Raw genomic sequence first — 14,785 nt, forward strand, 5'->3', positions numbered from 1 at the left:
TAATGTGTAATGGGCATTGCGTTTGTGGCATATGGGCATTGTGTGGCATCACGGGCAATGTGGTATGTGGTATAATGTCTCAGGGGCATTGCAGTGTGTGGCATAATGTATAATGGGCATTGCGGTGTGTGGCAAGGGGTATAACGTGCATTGCGGTATGTGTCACAGGCATTACGGTGTGTGTTATACTATATCATGGGCATTGTGGTATGTGGTATAATGTCTCTGGGTCATTGCAGTTTGTGGCATAATGTATCACGGTCATGCGGTGTGTGTCATAATGTGTCACAGGCATTGTATGTGCTATAATGTATCAGGGGCATTGCAGTGTGTAGCATAATGTATAACAGGCATTGCGATGCATGGCATAATGTGTCACAGGCATTACGGTGGTGTGTGGCATAATGCAGTGCCGTAACTAGGCATTTTAGCACTGTGTGCAAAAAACGACATTGGTGCCCCCCCATGCAAGATAGGAGCAGTGCATATAGTGAAAAATATGTAGGGGCGTGGCTTCATTGGGAAGGGGCGTGGCCACAAAATAATACCAATTAATACTACGGTGCACAGTAGTCTCCATTATTCAAATTACACTGCACAGTAGCGCCACTACACCAGGTAGAGCCCCTTTTACATATTACGGCAGACAGTCCCCCTTTTTACACATTATGGCAGACAGCATCCGCCTTTTTACACATTACGGCAGACAGCGTCCACCTTTTTACACATTACGGCAGACAGCGTCCCTATTTACACATTACGGCAGACAGTCCCACTTTTTACACATTACAGCAGGCATCACCCTATTTTTACACATTAGAGCAGGCAGCGTCCATTTTTTACAAATGACGGCAGACAGCGTCCCCTTTTTTACACATTACGGCAGACAGCATCTCCTTTTTACACATTACGGCAGACAGCGTCACCTTTTTTACACATTACGGCAGACAGCGTCCCCCTTTTTACACATTATGGCAGACAGCGTCCCCTTTTTACACATTACGACAGACAGCGTTCCCTTTTTACACATTACGGCAGACAGCGTCCCCTTTTTACATATTACGTCAGACAGCGTCCCTTTTTACACATTACGGCAGACAGAATCCCCATTTTTACACATTACTGCAGACAGCGTCCCCCTTTTTACACACTACGGCAGACAGAATCCCCCTTTTTACACATTACGGCAGCCAGTCCCCCTTTTTATACATTGTGGCAGACAGGAGAGAGAGAGAGAGATACTTACCATCTCTCCCCGCTGGCTCCTCAGTGCTGGCAGATCCCGGGCAGGGGAGAAGGAAGAGGAGGGAGGGAGACTGGAGCCGTAGCAGCGCTATGTAATTGGTGGAGGTGCTGCTGCAGCAGTCCCCTCTCCTTCCGCATTGGTTGGCCGCCGCTGTGAATGCTGGGATGAGGGAAGCGCATCCCAGCATTCACAGCAGTGCCAGGCAGCCAATGCGGAAGGAGAGGGGACAGCTGCAGCGGCACTACTACCAATTACGTATCGCTGCTGCGGCTCCAGTCCCCCTCCCTCCTCCTCCTTCTCCCCTGCCTCCGGCGCTGCTGCTCTCCTCCAGCGTGGCGCACGGGCGCACACAGCACAGAAAAGGCAGCTTGTAATGAGTCAATTTGACTCATTACAAGCCGCTGGCCATTGCGCCCTCAGGGTAACTGCGCTGTGTGCCAGGCACTCCTGGCACACACGTAGTTACAGCGCTGGCTTAATGTGTAGGGTGCATTATGGTGTGTGGCATATTGTGTCATGGGCATTATTGTGTGTGGCATAATGTCTAAGGGCCATTGCAGTATGTGGCATAATGTATACTGGGCATTACTATAAGGAGGAAAAATGACAAATATTGTAAGGGGCATAAATCAGGATTTTTATTTTTCCTGTGGTGGCCACCGTCTGGGCGTGCAGGTTGCAAAACTGGGGTGTAAGGCAGTCTTTTCCTGCAATGTCATGCCACTTTATGCAAAGCCACACCCATTTCTGCAAGGCCATGCCCCTCTACTAGTGCCAATTATTGGGGTCGGGGGGAGGGTGGGGGGCACCAGAGAATGTTTTGGCTTGGGGAGAAAAATTTCTAGTTACGCCATTGACCAGTGGTTACCTGATACAAAGCTGTTTTAGTAACCCTGCACCACTACCTGCAAGCAGCATACACTCACTAGCTGGAGAGATATATAGAACCCCACTACACTCAAGCTTCGCCATAACAAATGTTTATACACCAATGAGTACGGTGTCACCTGTTATACTTCAATAAACCAACATTACTGGTTTAGTAACTGGGCTGTTCATTGGTTGAGTCATATGTTGGCGTGTGCTATGTAACTCTACAAACAACACATGCACACACAACATTCCCAACAGGGGCGGTATGATGAAGGCTGCAGCAGGGAGCTGGGGTGATGGGGAGCGCTGTTATCCATGGAGAATAGGGGGGTAATTCAGATCTGATCTCTGCTGTGCGTTTTCGCACAGCGGGCGATCAGGTCCAAACTGCGCATGCATATGCATCGCAATGCGCAGGCGTGTTGGACAACAACAACAACAGGCATCGCCGGTCAGCGACGGGATGGTGCTAAAAATCCATTCGCAGGGGCGTTCGCAAAGTAATTGACAATGTGGGTGGCACCTGAGCGTTTATAGGGTGTGTCCAGAAAAATGCAGGCGTTTTCAGGGAGGGTGTGTGACATCAGCTCCAGCCCTGCTCAGCCTGTTCTCATCGCACTGGAGGAGCAAGCACAAAGTGAATTTTTGCAGCTCGGCTACAAATGCGATCGCACATTTGCACAGCGAATTTACACTTCACCTGTAGGCGGTGACTATCTGATCGCAGGACAGCAAAATTAGCAGCCCACCGATCAGGTCTGAATTAGGCCCTTGGATGGGATATTTTGTATGGGGTCAGCATGGCAGCTGATAACAGGAAATGAACCTGAACAGGAAATTACTTTGTGAATTTAATTTTCCCTGCCCCCTCGTCAATATTACTTCTGTTGCTCTACAAATAGCTTCACCCATGATGGTATGTCTTATGCTAATGCAGCGGGTGATCTCATTAATACTGACGTGCCCACTTGCAGCATCTTGCGGCACTGCAGTTCTGTCTTGGTGCGTCTTTAGATGCAGCACTGAAACTCTCGCTACCTCTATAGCAGGTGCTGTTTTTCCATCTTATGTATTATTGCCTCCTGTGTGACCGACTGCGCAAATTTGTATCAGCCACTTACAGCATCATGCCGGCATCTACATAGCCACTCCCCTGTCTCCTCCCAGGAATGCCCAGTGAATTCCACAGGCCATGCATCCAAATCTTGCATACGCTGTGTGACTGGGACGCATGCACTGTGTGACTGGGACGCATGCACAGACTTCTAACATCGGCCAACTGCATGGACACTGCGTGTGACTCAGGATCAGGCTCTAATGTGTTTATGATGCTCTACTGGCAAGTTCAAGATTAAATATTGCTTTATCCAATTTTTTACACCTACTGCAGCAGTGTACTATTATTAAGTTACATTTATCTCCACAATTTCACCATTGCCAGTATTGTTTATTACATGAGGAAACAAGTGGTGGGTAATTAATATTCTTTTTGAAACCAATAGTATTGTTTTCCATTTGTACTTCATAAATGGGGGTGCACCTTACTAACAAAGTATTGAATATTAGACACACCAAGAAAGAGAAAAACAGTTTTGTTTTGTTTTTAGTTTTACAAGGCACACTTTTCTTAAAATTTTACTTTTATTGTGTTACATTAACATAGTGGGACCAATGAAATATGCTAAAGCAAGAGGTAGATATTAAAGATTTTTATATAACAGTGCAAGAAAGATAAAGTAGTGATTATAAACTGGCGTCCCACTGTTTAAATTTTCTTTAAATAATAATACAGGTTGAGTATCCCATATCCAAATATTCCGAAATACGGAATATTCCGAAATACGGAAATTTTTGAGTGAGACTGAGATAGTGAAACCTTTGTTTTTTGATGGCTCAATGTACACAAACTTTGTTTAATACACAATTAAAAATATTGTATTAAATGACCTTCAGGCTGTGTGTATAAGGGGGGTCATTCCGAGTTGTTCGCTCGGTAAAAATCTTCGCATCGCAGCGATTTTCCGCTTAATGCGCATGCGCAATGTCCGCACTGCGACTGCACCAAGTAAATTTGCTATGCACTTAGGAATTTTACTCACGGCATTTTCATCGTTCTGGCGATCGTAATGTGATTGACAGGAAATGGGTGTTACTGGGCGGAAACAGGCCGTTTTATGGGTGTGTGGAAAAAAACGCTACCGTTTCCGGAAAAAACGCAGGAGTGGCCGGAGAAACGGGGGAGTGTCTGGGCGTACGCTGGGTGTGTTTGTGACGTCAAACCAGGAACGACAAGCAGTGAAATTATCGCAGATGCCGAGTAAGTCTGGAGCTACTCAGAAACTGCTACGAGGTGTGTAATCGCAATTTTGCGAATACATCGTTCGCAATTTTAAGATGCTAAGATTCACTCCCAGTAGGCGGCGGCTTAGCATGAGCAAATCTGCTAAAATCCACTTGCGAGCGAACAACTCGGAATGACCCCCAAGGTGTATATGAAACATAAATGAATTGTGTGAATGTACACACACTTTGTTTAATGCACAAAGTTATTAAAAATATTGTCTAAAATTGCCTTCAGGCTGTGTGTATAAGGTGTATATGTAACATAAATGCATTCTGTGCTTAGACTTGGGTCCCATCACCATGATATCTCATTATGGTATGCAATTATTCCAAAATACGGAAAAATCCGATATCCAAAATACCTCTGGTCCCAAGCATTTTGGATATGGGATACTCAACCTGTAGTATAGTAACATTTGAGTATATTGTAATTATTTTCCTTAGTATAGAAAGTGGAGAATCCCTTACAAGCGCAATCATTAGCCACCAATAAAAAAAAAATATATAAAAGGAATCCTTCTCAAATGACTCCCAACATACATACAATACACAAGAATATATGCTACATGCTACACATATTAAAAATACACTGGTTTCCACAAACAAGCCTCTATAAACGTAGCACTCAAATACTTTTACCAGATGATAAGAACTGGCAAAAGTCAGTTCTTAAGACGTATGGGATGTTATATCACCAGTGGGCAGTTCAGATCAGCCTTCTGGACCTCTGTTCCTCCTGGTAAGTATACGCCTCTGGTACCAGTGCTGTCCTCCAACCACACAGCAGCCATGTGTTTGTGGAAACCAGTGTATTTTAAATATGTGTCTGTATTAAAACGTATTACACCATATATTTTTCCCTGTTTTGTGTTGCATGCTACTGGTGGAAAGAATTTCAATGACTTATCCTATTGTTTGGCTCACGGAAAGGGAGTAATACGTTGGATTAAACAGTACACACGGAAATCGCCATGAGCATCAAATGAATGTGTCTAATTATCTAGCGCTGTCATTAAGAATATATATTCTTGTGTATTATTAACTATTTTCCTTGTATGTGTGTAAGATTAAAATATTTCAGCAATAGTGAAGCATACAGTAAGTATCAGAGAATATGGGTTCTTCATATTATTGAGGCTTACAGGAAGAAAATATGACAACCAGCTGTCTGACTCATAGTATGAGCAACATTCTATACATCAGGAAGTTGAGATATCACCTTGAGTACACAGATCCATTCCTATAATTCAAATGTTCCCTCTTTTATGATAACAGTTGGGAATCAGAAACAATGATCTGTATATCAGAAAGTTTTGATAAACGTCTACGACACAGCTGTAGTGCTGTTCCCACCCCAGACCCTGGGGTCTACTCATGAAGCAGTGAAAAGAGTGGAGAAGTGAGCCAGTAGAGAAGTTGCCCATGGCAACCAATCAGTGTTGAGGTAACATTTATAAAGTGCATTCTATAAACTTATATGTAGCAACTGATTGGTTGCCAAGGACAACTTTTCCATTGGCTCACTTCTCCACTCTTTTCACTGAATCATGAATAAACCCCCTTGCTGTTTACTTCTTTATATGCTGTCTCAGCTACTGCAGAGATCTCCAAGAATCTGCCAGCCTCTGCCTGCTGCTATTTCAGCGCCTGCACAGTAAACTGGCATGTAGCTCTAGCAGCCATCCACAGTCGGCTCCTGCCAGCTCCAGACTCTATGTGCCGCCATGTTTGCTTCAGTCAGGTGACAACTACACGACCAATAAGATACTGTTTTCAGGACAGCTGACTCCAGCAGCCGATCCACAACCAACAGCCCCAAAAGGAGGATTTATTGGAGAGCTGGCTGTTTGCCAGTGAAATGTCACTCCTAGACAGTAGCTTATGGCTCAAGTCTGTACTCCACAATGTTCTAACAATGATTCTTCACCAGTGTCCACCAGTTCCAGTCTGGTCCCCAGCATCACTGCTTCCAGTCAGGTTATTTCGTCCACAAATTACAGTCCGGTCACCAGCGTCACTGGTTCCAGTCAAGATACATCATCCACTGGTTCCACTCATGTCTCTAGCAACACTGGTTTCAGTCCAGTTATCAAGCCTAATTACAACCAAGCCACAGATTCCTATATAGATACTGGTCGCACAGGTTAATTCACATCAAATAGATATACCCCCATATATTGTTATCATAACATATTCGTGATACACAAGAATGTTTGGGGGGTGCTACCACAGGCAAAATAAGTCAACAAGAGGAGAGAAAGTTTCGAAATGCCCTAAGGTCGTGCACACAATTATATATTAAAATATAACTTTTATTGTAATATACTAAAACCAGCGAATATTAAAAGAAAAATAGAATAGTGTACATAAGAAAGAAATAGTGATTAAAATAAGAATGCTGCGCACTAGATGTCACTGGATTAGCTCGTATAATATTATTTATCTTGTAGTCAAGAGTGTACTAGAAGTGTGTGATTCATATAAGTACATCCAATATTTGTAACTCTCATTCACACTTTTTTATTCTTCTAGGTTTGGATGGAATTCCTAAGTTCTTATTTTTATTTCCTCCCAGGATTTAAAGTCTGGCACCACTATAAGAAGCAGGATTCCAGATATTGTTCCATACAGTATATTATTACCCCAATGGTATCACTTGATGTGTGCAATACTCACAATAATAAATGGATCAAACAAATAATGTGTGTGTTATTGTTCTATTCCACTAAGGCTCACAATTGGTGTCCAGGTTTATATTATAAGATCTTATTATCACATATATGCACTCATGAGCTTCATGAATAGTGTTGTAACCACTGTGAAAGAAACATTTGAACACTTGGATATAACTGTATCTTCTGCAAGAGAGACAACACCTGTCAGTTCAAGGATTAAATTCTTAACAGTATCAATTCTTTCTACTATCTAAGGTGCACAGCTAGCCTGACGCATGCTTCGCTGTTTGCTTCATCAGAGGCCTTTGATGAAGCAAACAGCGAAGCGTGCGCCAGGCTAGCTGCGCACCTTAGATAGACTATTCCAAGCCACAGATTCTCAGTTTCATTCCAGTATTATGGTTTCAGGACCTCATTCAGCAGTGATCGCATTTGCAAAGCTCCACGCAGGCCAGGGCCATCCTAACAGCAGTGTAGGAACTTGGGCAAAGCAGAGCACTGGGGCCCCTACCATCCTCCAGCGGAAGGTGTGGGGGTTGCTATCAGCGGCAGGTTTGATGTGCTGTGGGTGGTAGGGGGTATTCTATCTTCCGCTCAGCATGTAGGACCTGATGCAGTAATTTCTGCTAATTACTCCTTTACTGCACAGATGGTGGGAAATGGTGCTAGAGGGAGAACACTAAACTGCAGAAGGGGCATTGAGCTGAATGAAGGGGCCCAGTACATGACTTCCAGGGTGGTAGGGGTGTTTAATATGCAGGGGTGGGGTGGATAGTGGAGTAGGCTTAATATTCATAATTTTCCGGTGGGAGGTCAGCTTGATGGACTGCAGATATCTCCAGTTCCTGGAAATAGATTGCTTAGCTTTCACCTGGAAAAAAAAACTAGAGAGTCCCACCTTTCAGGGAGTGCTGGGATCAGAGTGCAGGAGCCAGAGCAATCCACCGACAAAAATATAAAACTGCATGCCAGGCGTGTGGAGCTACAGCAGGGACCAGCTGCTGATAGGCTGATATCTCTGGTTCTGGGTATAGTAAAGAATTTATGGCAGTGAATACTAAAAACAGAGAGTCCCAGCTTTTGGAATATACCCTCAGAAAAGCTCTAAGTCAGGCACAGCCCGAGATATCTGATTGGGAAAAGCAATTAACATTACCTTCTGAGGAAACCGACAGCCAGCTACGTTGGGGAAACGCATTAAGGTGATAGCCACTTCACCCACCTTGTTACCAGCTTTCAATACCGGCATTGCCACTGTGGTGATTACTTGTGCCGCGGATAGCTGCTTCATCCCAGCTTTGGGATCCACCTCCTTGCAGATCACCTTTTTTGTTGCCGGCCGCTCTGTCCCAGTCAGGGACAAATCATCTGCAGACCGCCCGTGCTGCTTGCGGCTGCGCTGCCCCAGTCCGGGATTCACCGTCTTCTACATTGCTGCCTCAGCCCTTGTGCTATAGGGTCTGGCAGCGTCTCCCTGCATTCCACGGCTACAAGTGCACCGTTTGGAGTTCAAAGGACGGGAGGCACAAAAATGCTAGCGGTGAGATAATATATGTACCAATCACGGGGGCTGTGACTGCATGGATGAGGAGGATCATTAAATTATATCCAGCAGAGTGTCAAGCTCTACTTTGGCACATATCTCCACTATATCTAAAAGGCCAGTACCCTTAATAAGGTATACATCCACATTTATTCTTCAATACAGGGAGCCATTCATTGGTCCGGGACATTTATCTTTGTCCATGTAAGAATCTTTGGACATCTATAAATACGTTTAAATTTGGACTGGTCATGGACATAAGTCTACTGGTTTATAATGGTTCAAGTGATATGATGTGGTTTTATTATTATAACAAATTTTGATCTATTTACCAATTGGACTTTTTAATCATAATAAATTGTTTTTATATTATATTATTTCCGCGCTCTCTTATATAGTCAAGTCTATATATTCATTTTATTTATCTTTTCAGTTGTTTCAGATCACTGTGTGAGAGCTGCAAAAATAAGTTAAATATATTAAAGTGGTTATTCTATATCTATAGCGCCTGTACTGAATTTTCCTAATTGGCTTATTTGGTATATGTTTAAAAGCAATTAACAGGCTGGGACCACTGCTTTGAAGTTGGATATCTCCTGTTCCCCAGCGCCGATTTTTGAAAATCTGGTGCCCCTAGAAAAAGAGGTCCCTCATCTATTAGCCTAGGGTCCTTACACTCCTGGAGTCATTGGGCGAGTGCCCATTGATCCCATTTGAAAAGACAGCACTAACGCAGGCAGCTATGCAAATGCGATCAAAATTAATGCAAATGCGGTAAGAGATGTTTAACAGCTCCTTGCTGCATTTGCGATCCCAACACTGCGACCGATGGTCACGATGTTCCCTGCAAACAGCCAGCTGAGTGAACCTCAGCTTATGCGGAGTGGCCATCCCAGGGGGCCTTGCAAGCTCAAGAAATCTGCATTTAGATGCAGACCTTGGCCTCACCTCTTCAGAAAAATGTGGATGATACGCCCCCATTTCTGGCAACACTTGCAGTCCCAGCCCAGCCCCCATACACATCTGTCTGTTAATCAGGCAGAGTCTTATGGAGGGCTGACTGTGATCACGCAGGAACCATTCTGCACATGCGCAGAATGGGTCCTGCGCCTACAGAATTTCCTTATAATTGGAAAACTGCACATGTGATCGCATAAGCGATCAGTACTGAATGAGGGCCTTAGTCCGGTTCCAGAGCAAAGTATTACTGGTCCTAGCCCAGTTTGGCCCCAGCCCAGTTCTAGAGCTCAGCATTACCTGTCCTAGCCTGGTTCCAGAGATATGTATTACCAGTCCCAGTCCATTTCCAGAGCTAAGCATTACCGGTCCTAGCCTGGTTCCAGAGACTTGCAATGCCGGTATACTACTTATCACATGTATAGTAACAGTGTCACAATCGCACTGTGATCTTAAAATAAATATACAGATCTGTCCACTTACATTGTTGCTTGCACATGCTGCAGCATGTCAATTTCTGTGCATATGCCCAATACAATATGCAACGCTGTGGCACCGTTAGCACCATGGAATTCTGTGGGATTGTGGGTGTGAATACAGCACACTTGCCCGCCAGCAGGCCCCTCTGAAATGCAAATGCAGGATTTTTAAAGTGGGGTTTCCATATAATGATGAAGTGCTCACCCCCCTGCTCCCCAGTGTTCTCAACCAGTCACTGTGTAACAATAACCCCCTCTGCTTTATTTACCAGCCACTGTAACCTCCTACTTTGTTTTTTCGCACAGCCACTGTGTCTCAATCCCCCCCTATGTGTTCTGTCCCAGCCACTGTCACCCCCTCATGTTCTTTCTCAGCCACTGTGTCACCATCACGCTCCCATGTTCGGTCTCAGCCACTGTCACGCTCCCAATGCTCTGTCCCAGCCACTGTGTCCCCCCTCTGTGTGCTGTCCCAGCCACTGTGTCAAACATACCCCTACCTGTGTGCTGTTCCAGCTATTGTGTCACAATCATAGAAACATAGAATTTGACAGGAGATAAGAACCACTTGGCCCATCTAGTCTGCCCCCCCCCCCCTTTTTTACATTATTTTTATCTCTAACCTTGTTTGATCCTTATTTCTTTGTAAGGATATCCTTATGTCTATTCCATGCATGTTTAAAAAGCTCTACTGTCCTACCCTCTACCACCTCTGATGGGAGGCTATTCCACTTGTCCACTACCCTTTCTGTGAAGTAATTTTTCCTCAGATTTCCACTGAACCTTCCCCCCCCCCCCCCCCCCCTCCAATCTCAGTGCATGTCCTCGTGTCCTATTGCTTTTCTTCATTTGGAGAATGTTTCCCTCCTGGACTTTGTTGAAACCCTTGATATATTTGAAAGTTTCTATCATGTCCCCCCTTTCCCTTCTCTGCTCCAAACTATACATATTGAGATTTCTTAGTCTTTCTGGGTATGTTTTGTGATGTAGGCCATGCACCATTTTAGTTGTCCTTCTTTGTACAGTTTCTAATGTATTAATATCCTTTTGAAGATATGGCCTCCAGAATTGAACACAGTATTCTAGATGAGGCCGTACCAATGATCTATACAGTGGCATTATTACGTCTTTTTTTCTGAAGCTGATTCCTCTCCCTATTCAGCCAAGCATCTGACCAGCCTTTCTCATTGCTTTGTTACATTGCTTACCTGCCTTTAAGTCATCTGAAATAGTGACTCCTAGATCCCTTTCCTCCTCAGTAGTTTCCAGTATAGTGCCATTAATACTATGTTTAGCCTTTGGATTTTTGAGACCCAAGTGCATGATTTTGCATTTTTTGGCATTAAACTGTAATTGCCACACTCTTGACCATTCCTCTAGTCTACCTAGATCCTCAATCATTTGTTTTACCCCACCTGGTGTGTCTACCCTGTTGCATACTTTGTGTCATCTGCAAAAAGGCATACTTTCCCTTTAATGCCATTTGCAATGTCACCAATAAAGATATTAAAAAGCACTGGTCCAAGTACAGATCCCTGGGGTACTCCACTGGTAACATTTCCCTCCTGTGAATGCACTCCATTTACCACAACTCTCTGTTTTCTATCCTTCAACCAAGATCTTATCCATTTAATAATCTTAATATCCAACCCCAAACTTTCAAGTTTATTTAGCAGTCTGCGATGTGGTCTGCGATATGAAACAGTGTCAATCCCTTCCCACTTCCGTTCTCTGTCCCAGCCACTGTGTCACACCCCCCACCTATGTTTTATGTCCTAGCCACTGTGCCACAACGCGACCATGTTCTATCCCATCCACTGTGCCACACTTCCTCCCTCTATGTTCTTTCAGAGCCACTGCCACAACCCCCCTAACTTGTGTTCTTTCCCAGTCACTGTGTCATACATCCCCCCCCCCGGATTTTTGACCCAGCCACGGTGTCACACTCCTCTCCCACCTCTGTTCTCTGCCCCAACCAATCCTCCCCCCCTCCCGTGTCCTGCCCCCAGCCACTGTGTGTCAGACAGTCTCATCTGTGTTCTCTCCCCCTCCTCCCTAGATTACCCACAGCCTGCTGAATGCAACTTTTCCATAAAACTGCTCTGCATACCTGATCCTGTAGTGGCTGTGGCTCCTTCTCTGTCTGTGGTGAGATAAGGTGCCCTGCCACCGGTCTCCAGCTGGTCACTAGACATACAGGGGTCTCACTCCACCTCCGCGTCGCTTGAGTTATGCTGCCTCTCAGACACTGGCACCCGTGAGCCGTGTGGTGCAGAAGCAATCCCACTGTCCGGCAAACAACTTCTCTCACTGTCCAAACCCTGTGATGCTATTGGCTTCTGGACCTGCGCTCCGCTGCCCATACAGTCACATGCACATCTGCTGAGCAGCTCCAGGTTTCCTGGACTGACTAGAAATATATTGCTGTTGATGTGGTGATGTATTGGCAGCGGGAGGTCCTAGGTGCTCTGTATACTTGTGTGTAAAATTAACAGTTGGAAATTAGATGTTTTATATTCAATTAACTATATGGGGGAATTCAATTAAACGTGCTAATGAATAGCGCCGGGATTGATTGCCCAGAGCTAGTTCAATGGATTATGTTTAGGGATACTTAGATTAGTTACAGTATCTCATTACAGTATGACTAGTGTAGTCTTACTTTGTACATTTCCCACAGCGTAACCTTCGAAGTGCGCCCGACATGGCTGCCTCATCTGGTACGCTTGTGGATGGGATGAAAAATACATGGACCTGGTAGTTTTGTCGGAACCCTACTCTGAACTTTAGGACTCTGAAATCACCCCATTTTGTGTCATCTCTTCTAGGGGTGGACTATTCCACCATGGGTAATCCTATGCTGAGCGCCCAAGATGGCTGCCGTACTTGGGGGGTAATTCTGAGTTGAGCGCAGCAGCAAGGTTGTTAGCAATTGGGCAAAACCATGTGCACTGCAGGGGGGGCAGATATAACATTTGCAGAGAGAGTTAGATTTGGGTGGGTTATTTTGTTTCTGTGCAGGGTAAATACTGGCTGCTTTATTCTTACACTGCAATTTAGATTTCAGTTTAAATACACGCCACCCAAATCTAACTCTCTCTGCACATGTTATATCTGCCCCCCCCCCCCCCTGCAGTGCACATGGTTTTGCCCAACTGCTAACAAATTTGCTGCTGCGATCAACTCAGAATTAGGCCCTTGGTACCTTGTGAGGGTGGTGATAAAGCTAGATATTTATCTTATATAAAACCCTTTGTGAGGTCTAAGAACACTGTACGCTATTCACGTATGGAGTACCGTAAGGGTACGCTCGTTGCGTAGCAATCGCTTAGCCGTAGTCGAGACGCTCAAGCGTCACGTTCGCTCACGGCCAAGAGATCACAGGCAGGCACGCTATTGGCTGCCGTCTAACGTAATGATTCGCTATAGCGTAGCGGACGCTCGGGACCACGAGGAGATCACCAGCGGCGCTGATGCTCACAATGTTAAACCTTTATATCTAAACCATAAACAGTATATTATGCAGTAAAACCTTAGTGTAGAAATAGGGTGTAGATGCAACCTAGTGTAACCTTATTAACTCAAATGCTGTTCGAGCGTCACCGACGCTCTGAGAATACTAAACACTATAAGAAATACACAGATACCTGGGCTTAGGGTCCAACGCCTAATATATATATATTATGAATGATATACTTGCAAAAGAATTAACACAATACAAGTCATACACTACAATATAACATAGACTACCTAACCAGATAACTACACAGGAAATACAATACAATACAATTACGTTTTAAGGGAAAATAAGAGAGAAAGAGGAGAAGAGAGAGAGAGAGAGAAATTGGCCCACAATAACAGTAAGAACAATATGGTTGCGGAGAAACACTTACGCACAAGGGGAAACGATCGCATGCGCCTCTGGACATCCAGCTCCCGATTTTCAGCAATGATAACCGTTGAAGAGTGAGAGCTGGATGTGATCGGCTTGTCTATTTATGCCCCACACACAATACAATTCAATGGTCCCTACAATCTCATTGTTCATTGGACACAGGAATTCCTCCTCGCATTATAACAAAAGGTCATAGGTTGATTCATACAGGTGGGCCGTGACTATTTCCAACAGCTCAGGTGGGAGGGAAACTGGGTTTCCCGCCGCATGGATAAGTAAGTGCAAATACAGTAAATGTTCATAAACTTCTTATGTCCATAACTATTCGCACGAGCGATTAATCCGCTTCAAACCAACACCGGAATATTGCTAATTAAATACTCTTCCGATGGGTACTAAACACCACTGTATTACTCCTGTCTGTCCCTTCGTATCAAACAAAGAGGGATTTCTCTGTTCATGAACATTCTACATTAACCAAACTTTCAGAATCTATCAAAGGGACCATGATCTACAAAATACATTATATAGTGAAAATATGTAACGATTGAGTCGCACGCTACGATCACATAAACTCTACCGTAAATACGCATACCGTGCGCCTGCGGGTGCCCGCGACTGTGAGTATGCGCACGTACGGGAGAGCGTACGCATGCGCAGCACGGACCTGTGTGAGGTGCAAATATGGTAGTGTGCATAGAGATATTTTTCTGACTTTGACAGTCCACCCTTTGGCAGTCAACAATAACTGCCACCTTCTAAAACATTTCAAAA

The sequence above is a fragment of the Pseudophryne corroboree genome, chromosome 3 (assembly GCF_028390025.1).
Source record: "Pseudophryne corroboree isolate aPseCor3 chromosome 3, aPseCor3.hap2, whole genome shotgun sequence".
Classification (NCBI taxonomy): Eukaryota; Metazoa; Chordata; class Amphibia; order Anura; family Myobatrachidae; genus Pseudophryne; species Pseudophryne corroboree.